General features: G+C 36.1%; 1 long non-coding RNA gene across 1 annotated transcript; it reads left to right on the top strand.

The window, feature by feature from the left end:
* LOC141614803 (uncharacterized) lies at positions 1-1982 on the top strand. The gene is made up of 3 exons (XR_012529380.1): positions 1-210; positions 1076-1137; positions 1777-1982. It is a non-coding gene; the product is annotated as an uncharacterized LOC141614803 (long non-coding RNA).
* Positions 1983-17170: the final 15188 nt, after the last annotated feature.

Genomic DNA, 17170 nt, shown 5'->3' with positions numbered 1-17170 from the left:
AATGCTTCATGAAAAACTTTTTAACTTTCACCCGGTTTTCCAATTACCCTTATACCATCCTATTCTTTATTTTTCCCTAACTCATTCACACTTAATTCACCTTTCTCCTACTTCCCTACTTTTCCTTATTCTGTTCTTGGTCGCATGCCGCCGAACTCCGACCACGATCCTAGTCGTTTTTTTTTCTCCTTTTCGCACTGCAAACTTATTGTAAGTATTCTATCCGATTTTGTTTTGTTCAGTTTTATAAATCCGATTTTCTTTTAATGAGTAACGAGTTGTCTGATGCTTGTGACCTTATTATGTTGGTCAAGGTTGTGAGAATTGGGTATTTGGTTTGGTTGATTTCAAGTGGGTAGCCTGGTTTCATTCAAAGTTGTGATCATAGTTCTTTTTCAATTAGTTTGCTTTCTTGTGAGACGGGTGTGATTACTCGAGACATAGGAGTTGGACCGTTTTATCATTTGAGGTCAGAATGAGTTATATATATAGAATTTCATGTTGGTCTTTGAGGTAATTGGTATATGGGTTGAGTGGTTTAGGTTCGTTGTCGGAATGAATTGTTGTGTTTGGGGTACTATGTTGCTATTGGTTGTTATCGAAGTAGAATAGTGTTAGGCGGGTTGTTTACGGATTTATAGTTTGTTTCCGGTATTAATTGGTTGATAATTGTAGTGATGCTAGATCAATGTTGGCACACCTGACTATGCTTGGGTTGAATTTTTGTGATCATTATTATTAATGGAAATGGTATTGTGTTCTATTGTTAAGGATGTTGGAAGTATAAGTGGTTAGCTAATGAATTCAAGTGGCAGGCAACAATGATGAAGTTTGATCATGTGGTTTGTAAGCATTATATGGATAATTCTGTCAGATAAGTCGTGAAATAAAGAAACAATGGACTAGTTTGAGCGTTTCATTACTAGTTTTTGAGAATGAGAATATATGAGTCAGGATAATGAGCTATTTGCCTTCTCAGAATGTGAGCGAACTTATCTGATTATAGGTTTAGATAATAAGTTAGGATGTCTTAATAACTTAGCAAGGTTATTAAACCACTTTGTATTATTTGTAGCTTGTGGATTTGAAGAAAAAGGACTTTTGGATTAAGCTAGCTTGGACTGACTATCTTGAGAGGTAAGGACTTTTACCCTTTTAAATTTAAGTAAAGAGCATGTTCGGTTTAATCTTTAAACTGTTTTTATAATTGTGGCATCGAAGAATTTTACCTGTATTTCTAAATTTTGAATATTACACATTGGAATGGTTTCGGCTCAGGCCGCTTTGGAAAATTTGGTTTCTTATGGTCTAGATGGTTTAAGGTCGTCTCTGACGCTCCTGGGATTACGTCCCGAAACTAAACTCTTGGCCCGAGTTCATTTGGGTGGGGATTTCCCGGCCCCCACTCGCTAGGTAGTTAGACTTTCTCCTTTGGCGGTTCCATCCTACTGACCGTCCAAATGTGAGAGGTTCGCACTTTTATGAGTCTAACAAAGCACAGGTGGTGCCTCTAGACCGTGCCAAGGGTAGGACCTTGGCACACAGGTGGTAAGAGTTTTGGTTTTGAATTGTTTGGTTAATATTATTGGATTTACATCAATTAATTTTGGAATGTATTTCTTGTTTTTACTTTTGTTTCAAAGCTTTGTTACTTTATAATACTATTTCTGAATTTGTCAATATTTCTTATTTTCTTAAACTCGGCTTTTGTTGACGTCCTTATGTTTTGGGTCGTTCCCCCACTTGAACCTGTACATATTTATGTTTTGGGTACAGTTGATAGGTATATATGAGATGCTTGAGATGCTGCATGGGTGCATACTAGATCCGGGGATTAGTACGAGCGTGGAAGAATTTTGAATAAAGACTCCGTCTTACACAATTTATAATTTTATAATATCATTGGATTTGAATTTTATTTATTGTTTTAGATTTTGTAAGACTTAAGTCTCCCGCTGCAACGTTTTGATTATTTGATAAAGTTTTTTGAGACACGTACTTTGTTCTTTTAAGATTGACTCTGTATTTACCTTCCACTTTCAGCTAGGTGTGGAGTGACAGCCGTGAATTTTCCATCTTTAGTTTATCGTTTTGGTCGTGAAAATTTAAGGCTGTTACAGCTTGGGTTGTCGGATTTCTGAAATCGTTATAACCTTGTGATCGTCTTCGTTTGGGTAAGATTTCTATGTTGTTTTTATGCCAGTTTGTTAATATTGGTTAAACCCTAGTTGGGTGATTCGGGGGTTTAGGAAAAAATAGGATTTGGAAAGAATCCGGAAATATTCTGATGAAAAACCAGCCCAGGAAAAGGTGCAGGAGATACTGCGATGTTTCTAAGAGGCGCAGCACATGTTGCGTTCTCTCCTGAGGCCTTCCTCTTCATCAAGAAAGATTTCCGTGGGTTTAAATAGGAAATAGGGAAGATATGGACTTCCTTCCTCCGCAAGGCAAGATATTTCGAGAGTTAAATACTAAAAATAATATTTTAGGAATAACTTCCGGGATATTCCGACTAGGATTAAGACGATTTTAGAAAATGAAGACAGTTTTTTGACCCGGACTCCAAATGTACTTTTATTACTGTTAAAACGACCGTATCGGCACGTAGATGACGACCAAGGAGTTGACATGACTGTTTGAGCTACTACTTGCCGACGAATTACGAAATATCATAAATTGCTCCGTATGTTTAAACATGCGGCCCAATCATCACTAGATGTTTTGCGGGAGGTGCATAAATGAGTTATCTACAGAGCCCCGACTTTGACTGAGGCTTGGATAAGGCGAAAGTCAATGTATAGTCCGCAGGTTAATCGAAGATTATAATCTGAAAACTATGGCGACGCGAGGCGGCTCAAGGGGTCTGAGGCAAAGACCTATCGTCGGGAATATTTTAGAGTCCGTCGACTTCAAGGGAGGGTCGTTTAATGTCCATTAGATTACGTGAGAAAGCTTATCAGCAATACACAGAAGCATACCTGAGACCTCTTAAAGGGCGAACTCGAACATTTGAACTCCGTGGGGAAATGTAATAGGAGTCTTGTCCAATCTTTTATGTGGAACCCTGTTAAGCACAAAACATGCGGAAAGAATGGCCTCGCCCCACATGTTAGTAGGCATACCATAACCGATAAGCATAGAATTCATCATGTCTTTCAAAGTTCTATTTTTCCTTTTGCTATTTTGTACTGTTGTGGGGTAAATGGGGAGGTGCAGTTATGAATAATGCCATTTTCTTCACACTATTTCTTTTGAGGATTACCCTTATATTCACCGCCCCTATTAGACCTAACTCTTTTTACTTTTTTGGTTTAGTTTATTTACGACTTCAGCTTTATAGATCATAAATTTCAGCTCGGCTTGATCATTTGTACTTAGCAAATATACTTTCGTATATCTTGAAAAGTCATCTACAAAAATGATGTAATAAGGCTTACCTCATCTGCTCATGGAGTTTTTGAATTCCCCAAATCTGTATGAATTAATTCAAGAAGGGTTGAGGCACGATTGACTTGTTTATTGAACGGTGTCCTGGAATGTTTAGCCTCTACACATATCTCACATTTGTCAAAAGACTTATTATTGTAGTCATGTATAAGGTCAAGATGTTTCAATTTTTTAATGTAATTAACATTAACATGGCCTATTCTTGAATGCTATAAAGTAATAGACTCAACAATAGAAACAGAAGCGGTAGAGTTTTTATTAATAGTCACCATATCGAGCACAAAAAGCCAGCCACTTCTAAAATCCTTTTCCGAGAAATTTATTACTTCTAGTGAGTACAAGTTTGTCGGATTCAAAAATGAGTTTAATACGTGCCTTGTTTAGAAGAAAACCTGTAATAAGGTTCCTGCGTATTTCTGGAACATGAAGAACAATATTAAGTTCGAGAATTTTACCAGATGTCAGTTTTAGTTGTACTTTTCCTTTCCCAATGACGTTAGTAGTGCTAGAGTTACCCATGCCCATGACCACGTTATCCATTGATTTCTGGCACATATTCTTTGAAAGATTCTTTATCACAACATATATGGCTAGTAGTTCTGGTATCCTGAATCCATTTGGTCAAGTTGCTTACCAGATTTACCTCGGAAATAACGATGACAATGATTTCATTTATTTTAGTGAGATGAGCTCACTACGCCAAATCGGACCATCAATAAGGAGCGTATCACAACGGTTTAATGCATTTAGTAATGACACTTAGATTACCGTTTTCAAAATATTGGCGGAAACCTAGACCGCGCTAATAAGAATAATGGTTTCCGTCGAAAACCGTTCTTATTACAATGTGACAACGGTTGTTTAACAAGCCGTTATCAAAAACGTTTAACATTTTCCATAAACTTGTTATATAATCACCCTTATCAACGGTTGTTGGACAACCGTTACCAGTTTAAGAAAACGGCGTTTCGAAAACCGTTACTAAATTAACACTAGCAATGGTTTTTGGTACCCGTTGTTATGTTATAGCTACGGGTTTCTTGTAACCGTTATCATTTGCTATTATGATATAACGGTTCCTCTGTACCCATTGTCATTTATCATTTACGGGTGAAAAATAACCCTTATATACTTTTTTCAATATAAAATATTCAACCGATGCATGTATGATAAATAATGAACCGTTGCATGCATTGTTTTGTTTGACCATTATTTACTATCCGTCCATTATTATATCCACACATGCATACATATTTTCCTATAAATATCACTTATAATGTGATCAATTAACCATATTCATCAATTCAACGTTCAATAATCATAGCCTATAATTTAATTAAAAATATTACACTTCGATCACCATGTCGTCGTCGTCTTCTACACCCGCCAAATCACAATCAAATACGCGCTATGTCCATCCTATTACGTGTATTATACACAACCTTCCAATCAAATACGATGACAATGGTAAGGCTTTTTCGAGAAGTTTTACTTGGATGAGAGATATGCTTCGTCAAGGTGGTTATACGAACGTTAAAAATGTCCACCCAGCTTGGACTAAAGTTCATGGTTTTCTTGGTTACGCAATGATCGAGTTTGAAGGTTTTGGGAAGAAGCTGAAATCTTTTCGTCAAGCGAGAAAACTCCAGGCAAAATACGAGGATCATGATGTTGGGAAGATAAATTATTATACGGATGATGTGTTACAAGCGCAATATTTATGGATTGTAACCGATTGTGACATTAATCTATTAAGAACATATCGGCACTATATTGACACTATGCCTCGTTCATAGGAGGTAGAACAAGTGCCTCTTAATAATTCACATATTGAATTCCCAATATTTATCGCAATCGCAGGGGAATTACAAGATGAATTTGTTAATTAATTATTATTATTATTCTAATTAATGGTTTTAAAACCGCGCGTCTTTTAATTTCTTGTTATGTATGTGTTTTTCTTGAATAATATATGCGTGATAGTGTATTTTATTTTCTAATTATTTATTGCAAGTTACGTAGGTTTAAAATATTTGTTAATAAGTCAACTTTTACATTAAATTAATTACCAACGGTTACTTTTACATTAAATGTGACTATAAATGTTAAAACATCATTTACAAACATTCATTAATCAAATCATAATATTTCATCCCCATTACACAAATTTGAAACAACATGGCAATGAACCCTAATTTTATTAACAACGAAGAATGACTTACACAAACGATTGAAGATGATGGGAAGGTTATCGCCGGGCTTCCCGCCGATCAACACCCATTAATCAAAGCATCCCTTGAACATCAACGGAATTATTGGATTAAGAGGCGTGAAGCAGTCCGGCTTGTCAACAAAGCCTCGTCATCATCATCATCTTCATACCCTCGTCGGCCTGTTACTCACAACTTGGCTGCAGCCAGAGATATGTTGAGTTGTACTCTTCCAACCTTATCTCCACATGCAAGTCGTGTCCTTGCATATATTCAATCTGTTATTGCAAAATATGAAGCCAATGACCCGGAAGTTAGTGGTATACCAGAGTGGCGTGATTGGTGGCAGGTTGAGAAGCGCTTTTTACACTTAACCGGGGTTGTTCCGGCTTATTATACATCTTTTGATTTCTGATAAATGTTGTAATGTATTTGGTTTAAAATTAAATGAAATGATCATTTTGAAAGTGTTGAGTTATGCTTTTTTGATTTGCTTCCATTTTTTTAACTCCATAGATCGATCAAGAATCAAGATCCGATTGTCGCTACGTAATACTCATCAACAACGGTTCACCTGCAACCGTTGTCAATTGGTTCATCAACAACGGTTTATCTACAACCGTTGTAAATTGGTTCATTAACAACGGTTAGCCTACAACTACAACCATTGTAAATTTGTTCATTAACAACGGTTCACATACAACCATTGTCAATCATGATGTTCTAACTTCAACGTGCACCGTTTATTAATTGTTTGACCATACGACTCAATATATTAAACAAAAATAAATGTAAGATATGATGATACAACTCATTATATTAAAAAATAATTAATTGTTTGACTATACGGTATTTTTTAAGCCGTGTGCCAATGGCTAATATTTCTCATTATTCTTGATTTGACCAATGCACAGACAGTTCAGTTATTTTTTATTGAACCAAGGTACAAATATTGTGAGTTTATGGGTGCAGAGGGATCGTAAGTTGTCAGAAGAAGCAGAAAATAAAAGATTAAGGGAATTGTGGCGTCAACCGAGCTATATTGAAAGCGAGAAGAAAATGGATGCGCTACGAGAAAGGTTAAAGGAACAATGTATGTTTATTAATTTCTCATTGGGTTGTATTTAGGAAACCAATTGAGGAAAGAAGTTACATTGGGTTGTGTATAATTTAGTCTTGAATTTCCATTTTCCCCCACTTGCTATCCCAGTTGCCTAATTGAGGAAAGAAGTTTGTACTAACTTAATACGGATTACCAAATATGGAAGATGCTTTTTTTTTGCGGGAAAAACTTGACACAATGAAAGATAAATGACAATGGTTAGGCACCAACCGATGTAATATAATGAAAACAATTACGGGTTTATAGTCAGCCGTGGTCATATTGCAAAATATAGAATACGGTTTCGCTGAACCCGTGTTTACTAGTTTCAATAAAATATTCAAACAACACACATGAAAACCTTCTCCTCGCCCACTTAAAACCCTCGAACACTGAGTTTCCTTAGAACCACTACTATTCTCCGTCACCTTCGTCTTTGCAGTCGTCGTCGCCTCTGTCGTGGCCATCCCCATTGCCTCTGTCGTCCCCTCCGTCATCGCCATACCGGGGTCGGCTTCTCCTATTTGAAGAAGTAATAATAAACCCTACTCCTTCATCTCATTAACTTAATGTCTTTATTTTCTTAGTTGTGATATTATCCCCTAATTATCTTAGGTTTATTGTGTGTTAAACACCACCTATTATTTTAAGTATATTGTGTGTTAAACAAATCTATATTTTTAGGTATACTTTGTGATCATTTATTTGAGACGATGCTCCTGCTATGTCGACTTAAAGCTTAAAGTTAGTAGTTTATTAATTTTTGGTTTAGATATAGGTGGAAAGTGGAAAAGAAATGATGGGAAAAGGTCAAACGAAGAAGATTCAGGTGATGAGAATAATTTAGAATCGGATACTAGGCGAAGGACCCATAGGGTTTCCCTAGAAGCAATAGAAAGAGGGATACCTAATAAACTTGAATGGGATCCATTAACAGGGCTGCCAGATGGTGATTTTGCTGCAAATTTCGCGACTTGGATTGGTTATTGTATAAGAGAGTATGTGTCTCTCGGTTTGTCGCGTATCAATCAGTTGAGTCAAGACCTGGAGGAAAAGTTATTGGGGAGAATAAAGGTATGTATATAAAATAATAAATGCAGTGAGTTGAAATTATCTTAGTATTCGATATGTGCTATTAGCCGAAACTAAAAAAATATGATCACCATATATGCAGGCAGCTTACACTGTCTCCCAAGAACATGATGGTTACCTAAAATAAAGATAGGGGATTCCTTCAGAGCGTGGAAGTTAAAGGTTGCTCAGAACCACTTGTTCGACAAGAAGACCGGGAAGATAAACAAGAAACCACCAAAGAAGAAGTATCAGTTTGTCAGCCAGCAAGATTGGATTAACTTTATTGCTTATAGGCAGTCTGACAAGTTTAAGGTAACTTATTTGCGACTCATTGGGATCACTTTATTAGTAATCACTTAATAAGTAATGAAATATGCTTACGTTACTAGATACAATTCATTTTATGAAGACTATGAGTAGGCAGAACCAAGAGAACATTTAAAAAAAAAAAAGAGCGTCTTTCATGGCTCCAGAGGTGGTTATAGATTGATTAAGGAGAATCTTGGAACTGTCAATCGTCACGATGCTTGGGTGGCCGGTCACACTCCTATGAATGGAAAATTAGAAACTCCATATGATAAGGCCGTCAAAGAGAAAATTGTAAGTTTGAATAAATATGTCACTCCTACCACTGGTGGTCGGTTATATAATTGTGAGTTTAAATAAAATTTAGTTGCATAATGGTTTTATGTGTATGTAGAGGATCTGCGAGAAGGAGGTACAGGAAGGAAAATGGAAGCCTGAAGGACGCGATGACATTCTTGCTAGGCCAATCGGCAAAGAAGAGCATCCAGGTCGTGTGAGAGGGATATCGACGCATGTTTGTATCAGTAAGTATTTTGGGAAAAATACTCGAAGGACAATGAGTGGTGATGATAGGGTATATAATTAAATACTGTATTTTATTCAACATAATATATATATATATATATATATATATATATATGTATATATATATATATATATATGTATATATTTATATATATATATATATATATTTGATAAAATGTAAGTATATATATCAAAAAAATGTAACCATACAATAAGGCCGATACAAATGCCAGACCGACAATTATCCAGCCCTATATCGCAACTAACGGCCCAAAAAGAACCAGCCTGAAACAAAGAAACAAACCTTAGACATTAAAACAACAAGATCTGATAGAAATTGGAAACAAAAAAGGCAAGAACCCTAGAAATCGTCTTCTTCAAACACCCCACCCCCCCTCCCTTTTCCTCCTATTTGATCACCAACAACAATCCCAGAAATTAAATCGACCCAAGAGATCAAATCCCCTTTCTCAGCAGTCCCTGAATCCAATCCTCGTCCCTCCTATTCAATTCCTTCGATCCAAGCTGCGAAATCGCATTTTCATCTCTTCCATTATCATCCGAGCAAGCTTGTTTGGGTGGATGAGAGTTAAGTCATAGTTACTCCGATTTCGTTGATGCCAAATATTGTAGATGCAAGCATTTATAGCAGCATCAAGGGTCCCTTTCTGGACCTGAGAACCAGACCTTCCCAGGCGCCAGGTTAGCAAGTCGTTCTCCGGTAAGTTTATCCCCATCCAAGCTCCCATACAAAGAAGGAGACATTTGTTGTAGGGGCATTCGAAGAAAAGATGCTCCATTGTTTCCTCCTCTATTCCACAGATACAACAGGTACTATCTTCACTGATTCCAAATCTGTGCATTTTACTCTTTGTGTTCATATTCCCATGGTAATATATCCAGGCTATAAATCCATGTTTTGGTATAGTCCATACATTCCAAACGCAGCCAAACCAAGGGACATTATGTGATTTGTTATGGAATAGCTCATATCCCTTAGATATAGTGTATCTATTGCCACTGGGGACCCAATTTAGTTTCTGATATGCCTGATGGAAATCATCTTTAACTTGACAGATTTTCCTCCAGTACCAAGAGGAATTAGTACTGGGGGAGTAATCCTGCCAAGCTGACCCCTTTAGATAGATATTGATAACCCTATATATATATATATATATATATATATATATATATATATATTCTGAAATTATACTAATTTTAATCATATTCATTTCTACTACACAGCTACAAACAATGGCCAGGTTGATACTCAGAATGGTGGAAACGGGGGATAAGCCATCTGAAGAAGAGTTGGTTATGGTTCGGAAAATCATAAAGGAAACAGGGAAGAAGAAGAAGAAAGTGGGCATGCAAAGTGGGAAAGATATGGCAAAGGATCAAGATGGGGTAGATGAAGAGGAAGCCGTGAAGGCAGGGGAGAAGGACGTGGAGGTGGGAGCTGAAGACACGTTCTTATCATCTCCAATTCCGGGTTTTGACGAGGTATTAGCTACTACGACTAGTTTATAATTGTTGTATATATATTAATTAATTAAATTTATTATTTAAAGTAGTGCATGTATATATACTAATTAATTAAAAATGTGAAGGTCGTTTGCAAGAAGCCTTGTGTTCTTTACTACCAAACCTCTACAGTGGCATCGGGCAGAATTGTTGTTGCTAGGGGAGTTGAGGTTAAAAGCAATCAATGCATTGCCCCCCGTATGGGATGGAGGGAATTGGAAGTGACCGAGTTATATCTGGAGAAGTATGGTATTCTAATAGTACCATGTAGTGATAATTGGCTTTTGCAACATGCAGTGGGTTCTATTGTGCAATGGCCTGAAGAATTCATTATTGTTGACATCTCCGGGGTAGTTATGCTAAAGCGAACGCATTTTATAAAATGAACGCCTTTAAATTTATTAGGGTAACCTTATCTAACATATAGTAAGTATTTGGATTTTTACATTTTCAGGAGTTACACGAAGCCATTATGGCTGAAATTAGGACTACTACGTCAACACCCAAAGTCACTGATTCGACTGCCTCTCCACCCAAAATTCAAGAGATAATGATAATTTGAAAAATAGATTGTGAGTTTTTCCTTTTTTTTTGGCTATTTAAATTATATATGACGTCTCGTGTAATGTATATTTTTTTTTTCTAAATTGTAGACCGGGGTTAAATCTACTCTTGCTGCACACAACCTTGGTGTTCTACTTAAACCTAAATATCAGACCGGTGATTATAAGCAAAAATTGAGTACTCCAACATTCGTAGCTTTGCACCAGCTGGCTGAAAGGAAGCTAGCTGTCGGGGAAGTACTCATGATTGACATCGAAGAGGATGTTATGCGTTTCAGTTTCACTATTTATATGGATGGGTAATCACTGTGTCAGTTTCTCGACCTTGACGAGTTAGATGCTATGCACATTGGAATTTGGATGAAGTAAGTTTTTTAATTAAAACTTGGCATTTGGTTTTACGAATAGTGATGTTGATTTAAATCATCAATGAAAATAACATTCTTCGTTCCATTTGACGTAATAGGTACCTGTGTACACACATGGCTGAGAAGAACTATGTTTCTCATGACTACGGATTCGTGTCACCTAAATTGTTCTCTCATAAGTCCTTTGGATACACATACAGAGAGTACAATGAGAGAATTGTTGAACGGTTGATGACGCCCAAAAGCCTATGGTTTGCCCCATATAATGAGAATCGGTATGTATAGTAGTTTATTATAATGAATCACGATTCTATTCATTTATTAACACGCTTACATGCATGTATATGAACTAACAATTCAATTTTCAATATTTCATAGCAAGCATTGGCTGCTAACGGCAATCAGTGTGCAAAAAGGCATAGTGTACTGGATTAACTCTTGCGGACATCCTCCCACTGAGAGATCTATAAAGATGATGACTGAGTAAGTTTACAACTTTACATTATAATGTCAATTGTTATTGCATGACCTTTGAATACTAGGATCCTTTTAATGTCCCATCGGTATTACTGAGCCAAATGCTAATTATAATTTCCTGTATATATTTATGAATTAGTGTGTTTCAAACAATTGGAGCATCAAGTCCAACTTTTGTCACGATAAAAGTAAGTGTGTTCTTAATAATTACTCCTATTATTTAATTTATGTTTATGCCAGAGGTTGATCTAATTTAGCTTATTTGTATGTGAATTATATAATAGTCTCACGTACAACAACCAGGCAGCAACGACTGCACCTTTTTCTGTTATCGGTCCATGTGGGAGATTATCACCCAAAAGTAAATCGACATACCCTCACCGGTTAGTCTGTTTTAATAACTATTCATACGTGAAATTTATATAGACTTTTTAGCCTCTTATTGCACGTATTTCTATGCCATTTGTATCGCTTTGTATTGCAAAATGCCCCGAATTGGCTACTTTGGTTTGTTTTGTCTTAATTGCAGAAATGGACCTAAAAGTAGTGGAATCGCATCTTATTCGTCCCATTTAGCATGCATTGTAAGGAGACGGATACTTAGAGCGGAAGTCGTACCTCGGGATGCGTGAAGGGAGGTCATATGAAGCTGACATGACGAATTTGGTGCTGATCTCAGTAGAAAGTACTCGATCGAGATGTTCTGGAGTTCGATCGAGTGGTTTGGCAGAAACTGAAGGTCGATCGAGTGACTATTATACTCGATCGAAATGTGCTTTTATGGGAATACTCGATCGAGGTCCTAAAGTGTTCGATCGAGAAGTTTTGCTGGAGAAGTCCTCGATCGAGTGGTCTGAAAGTACTCGATCGAGTGATTAGCTAGATTACACGGGTTTTATTAATACGTGATAGGTTTATTTATGTTAATCTTGACTCCCCTATATAAGGGAGTCGTAATTAGGTCATTAGGGATCTTTTTTCTCTTAATCACTCAGACTCTTAATTACGTTCTTTGCTCTAATTTACTGCTGAAACTTCTCTGCCACTTTTCTCTCCGGATTCAAACTTTGTAATCCCTCCTTACTCTTAATCTTAATATTAATTCTTCCTTGCTCTTATTTATTGTTCTCCTATTTTGATTTATGCTTTATTATTATTCTTTCATTATGTCTCTAATTAGTATGCTTGTTATCATTATTGTTGATTGCATTAAGAACATGAGTAGATATTCTCTCTATGTTAAGATTAGGGGATCCATGGTAGTATTGTGACGATGTAGTGAATAGATTAGGTAATTTACATGTGAGAATCTGTGACCGTAGAAATGTAACTGTAACACATTTAGTTGAGTGCACGCTTCTAAATAACATTAATTTGGTTAACTTTGTTCCTGGATCGGAAGATTGGAATAAATAGACCTGCTATGAACAGTAAACTACCCTAATGAGGACGGAAGTTAAGTTAGTGGCAATCTAGGGTGGATAGCGGATCGAAAGGACCTTTCCCATGCCCTTCTCACAGTAGATTGTCTAGGTTATTTATGACTGAGTCGATAAATTACCATGGTGAACCGAAATCCTGAAATACCTCATTTCTCTGATCACTTATCTACTATTTTCTTGCCTTATTGCTCTTGATTTATTTCTCTTGCCCCTTAAACTTTAGTAGTTTAGAAAACCAAATTTGAAACCCCCACCTGTGACTTAGATAGACGGACTTACAGATAGATACCTTGCCTCCCTGTGGAGATCGACCCTACTTATCACTAGCTTCTGTTAGTTATATTTATGTATTATTTTTGGTACATAACGACCGTATCAACTATTTCAAACGTAACTTTGGTTTAATTCTGTATAATATTTCACTTATTCTGTCTATTTTGATTAAGTATATTTTGATTTGTAGTTCCCACCTTCAATCAACAACAAAGACCCAACCTATTCGAAAGAAGACATCACCAACATGAGAAATAAGTGGGCCACTTATTTTCTTTCATTACCTGAGTGTCAATAGTTCGCTCATTATGTATGTGTGTGTATATAGAGCCATGTGTATTTAGTTTTGGTCACCTTGTTTATAATATTTTGATGTAGGGTTGAATAGATCAATCTGTGTAATATTCTGATGTTGCAGGATTGAAATTTTGCAATGCGCAGCTGCTGAAATGCTATTTTGCAAAGAGTAGCATTTTGAACTCTTCATCGCAAAAATTAGCATTTCAAAGAAATTCTTTGGAAACGCTAAAACAATTTTTTTTAAAATATTTATAAATTCGATCACAGTTAAAAATAAAACCGTGGTCAATAAATCTATTGAAAACAATCGCATTTAAATAGAAACCCGTTGACATATTCATCCATAATATAACGGTTTAATAATCACAAACCGTTGTCGAATTCATGACATTTAAAACGGTTTAATAAGTATAAACCGTTGTCATATTTACCATTTTACAACGGTTGTGTTTCAGTAAAACCGTTGTCATAGGTTTCCGTAGAGCATTTAGACTAATACTACCACGATTTCAATATTATAGACAACGGTTTTTGAACCGTTCTTAATATTGTATTACGGTTATCTGAACCCGTTATTTACATTTCATAACGGTTCCGCCTTTTTAACAACTGCGGTCACGAAATAACAACGGTCGATGTAATAACGGTTCTGTATTTTGTATTACAACGGTATATCACCTTATCTAACCGTTGTTGCACCGATTATTTAGCGTAGTGGCTTGAGGTTTGTTTTTTTGGCTTTCCTTGTAACTCTTTTGGACAGAATCTGGCAGAGTGGCCCGTTTCTCCACAAGTAAAGCATTCTCCTTTGAACGGTCTTTTGTGTTTATAGCTAGTTTGATGCTTCACCCCATAAATCTAATTTGGCCCCTTGTTGTAATGTTTTGACCTCTATTGTGATTCTTTGACTCAACCAGATTAACATTGGAAGAGGAATGATCAACTCTTTTGCCTTTTGATTGAATTCTGTTTTGCTCTTCAATTTTGATGTGTGACATCAATTCAAGAAGAGTAAAGTCTTTCTCTTTGTGTTTCATAGAATGCACATAATTATGCCAAGATGGTGGAAGTTTCTCGAGTAGACAATTAGCTTGAAAAATCTCACAAATTTTCATACCTTCCACAATAATGTCAGCACATAAGATCTCATACTCATGAAATTGGTCTAACACAAGTTTTGCATCAGTTATACCAAAATTAAACCATCTATTGCAAGCACACTTTTTGGTACCAAAATCATCAGTTCCATATTTGGTTTTAAGAGCATCCCAGATATCTTTAGCGGTATCCAACTTACTATAGATCATAAACAGAGACTTGCACATGTAGTGCAATAAGAGACCACGACAAGTTTTATTGTCCTTAGCAAAATCTCGTCCAATGTTTTCAGGTGCTTCAGTTTTAGTTAAAGTATAATCTACCCCGAACTTGCTTAAAAGAAAATAAATTTTATTGGACCAGAGCCTATAGTTTTTACCATCGAGTAAATCCGGTTTTGACATGTCGGGATAAAAACTGTAGGCATAAAGGCAAGATTAAACGAAACAGCAGAAATAGGCATAACCATATTGCCTAAAATAAAAATTTAACGAGCAAGAAAACTTTATAAATTCAACTTTAGGTTGTAGACGGTATCACGAAAATAATGAACAAAAATTCTTACAGAACATAGATACGATTTTGTCATAGTGTGATGACGATCACTGCCCTAAAGTTGAATTTGCCTCGTTCATACACACAATCTCTTGGCAACCAACCCCTAGGGATTCACGACGTCCGAGTCTAAAGTGTACGACAAAGACTCAGAATGAGAACTACCTGTAAAATGTTACCAAATATTAGCTTTAATTAGGGTAAGAGAAATATTTAGAGAGAAAGAGGGAGAAAATAACTTTTGTTGTGTTTGAATTAAATGTTGTAGGTAAAAGGTATTTATAGGAAAAACAAGAAAGATCCAGAAGCACCATTAAAGTACCTCGGAAATAGGTTTTAGAAGATAGAAAAAATCAGTGTTGGAAAAACTATAATCAAATCAGTGTTGGAAAAAACGTAATCATCTTTAGAAGACCACACAATCAGTACGGGTAAAACACGAAAGCAATAATAGAAGACTTAGCAATCACCCTCGGAAATTGTGGAAAAATATATAGAAAATAAGTGATCTCACTTTCAAAAGGACCCGCATTGCAGGTGCTCAACCAGAACCCAGAGTCCGTGCCAGTGCCCGACATGGCATGCGCACGTGCGTGTGTTTACCACCTTTACTATTAGACATCTAGTAGTACAAGTGATCACTTATAAACTATATTACTCCAACTTATTCTATCAATGTGGGATAATGAAATTATTTTTGAAGCAAATTTCCAACATACAATTGTCCTAACCAGTGAATGACCCAAACTCATAGCAGACTCAATCCAATCAAGCAATTTGACTCGACAAAACACCATCAAAATTCAAATTGACATGTTACAATTGTTGACCCAAAAATGACCTAATTCAAACCCAACATTACCTAATTAAGTATTTTGACGTTACAAACCTATGTTAATTTGACTCATCTTAACTAACCGACCCGAATAACTTGACACCTCCAAACTACAATTATTTAGACTTGATATTTTCAGTCAAGGTAGTTGTATGTACATGTCAATAATGCCATGCACGTATATACGAGTATATGACCTTCTAAATTAACGTCAACCCTCCATCATTTTTATTTTTTAGTGGAAAATATTCCTCATAACTAAAAAAATGTTAAGATGATATCACATCAAACATAATTGAGGAATGACACGCGAGGCACCATGGTTCATGTTCCCTTTTGTGGCCTAGTGGGCACTCAAAGTCATGAATGTGCATCATTGTAAAATTTGTATTACCAATTCTACGTTTTCCCAAGTGGAGAACCGCCTAAAATTTAGTAGACATTTTCAAATTTCATACCAAACTCAAATATTTGAATTTAACGTTCTAGTATGTTAAAAATCCAAAATCTGTTGCATAACTTTGACTTCTCCAAATGAATTAATCGCCTTAGATGAGACATAACCATTTGAATTCAAAAGAAAATTCGAATTATTTGTTTACATTTTTGCAAGCATTTTGGACATTTATCACCGATGTTGCTTTGATAGGTAAAAGTTAACTTCCTTTTATATATGCATGACTTGTTTATTTTTTTACTTTTCCAAACTATTGAAGGATGGATTTCGTTATTCATCACTAAACGTAAAAACACCATGATTGAGGACTCAGATAGTAGGATATAATTCGAAAATTTGAACTAAAACGCACCATGATTTACGAGGCACCATGGTTTATGTCCCCTTTGTGGCCTAGTATTGGAGCCAGAATACACTATTAGGAGTGCGAAAAAGTTCAGACGAGCAAGTAATGCCATAAGGCACGCTTAGAAAATTTTCGAAAATCTAACCTAAAAGTTCCGCATTTTTCATTATTTAGAGGGCCGAGCGCCACTTTCAGCCCCTCCTAAATTCGCTACTGCTTAAAAAGACGTGGTTTAAGAAGTTTCCGAACATAACAAAAAAGAAACGGA

The sequence above is a fragment of the Silene latifolia genome, chromosome 11 (assembly GCF_048544455.1).
Source record: "Silene latifolia isolate original U9 population chromosome 11, ASM4854445v1, whole genome shotgun sequence".
Classification (NCBI taxonomy): domain Eukaryota; kingdom Viridiplantae; phylum Streptophyta; class Magnoliopsida; order Caryophyllales; family Caryophyllaceae; genus Silene; species Silene latifolia.
The sequence above is the reverse complement of the archived record's forward strand: the minus strand, read 5'-3'. Positions and strand labels throughout refer to the sequence as shown.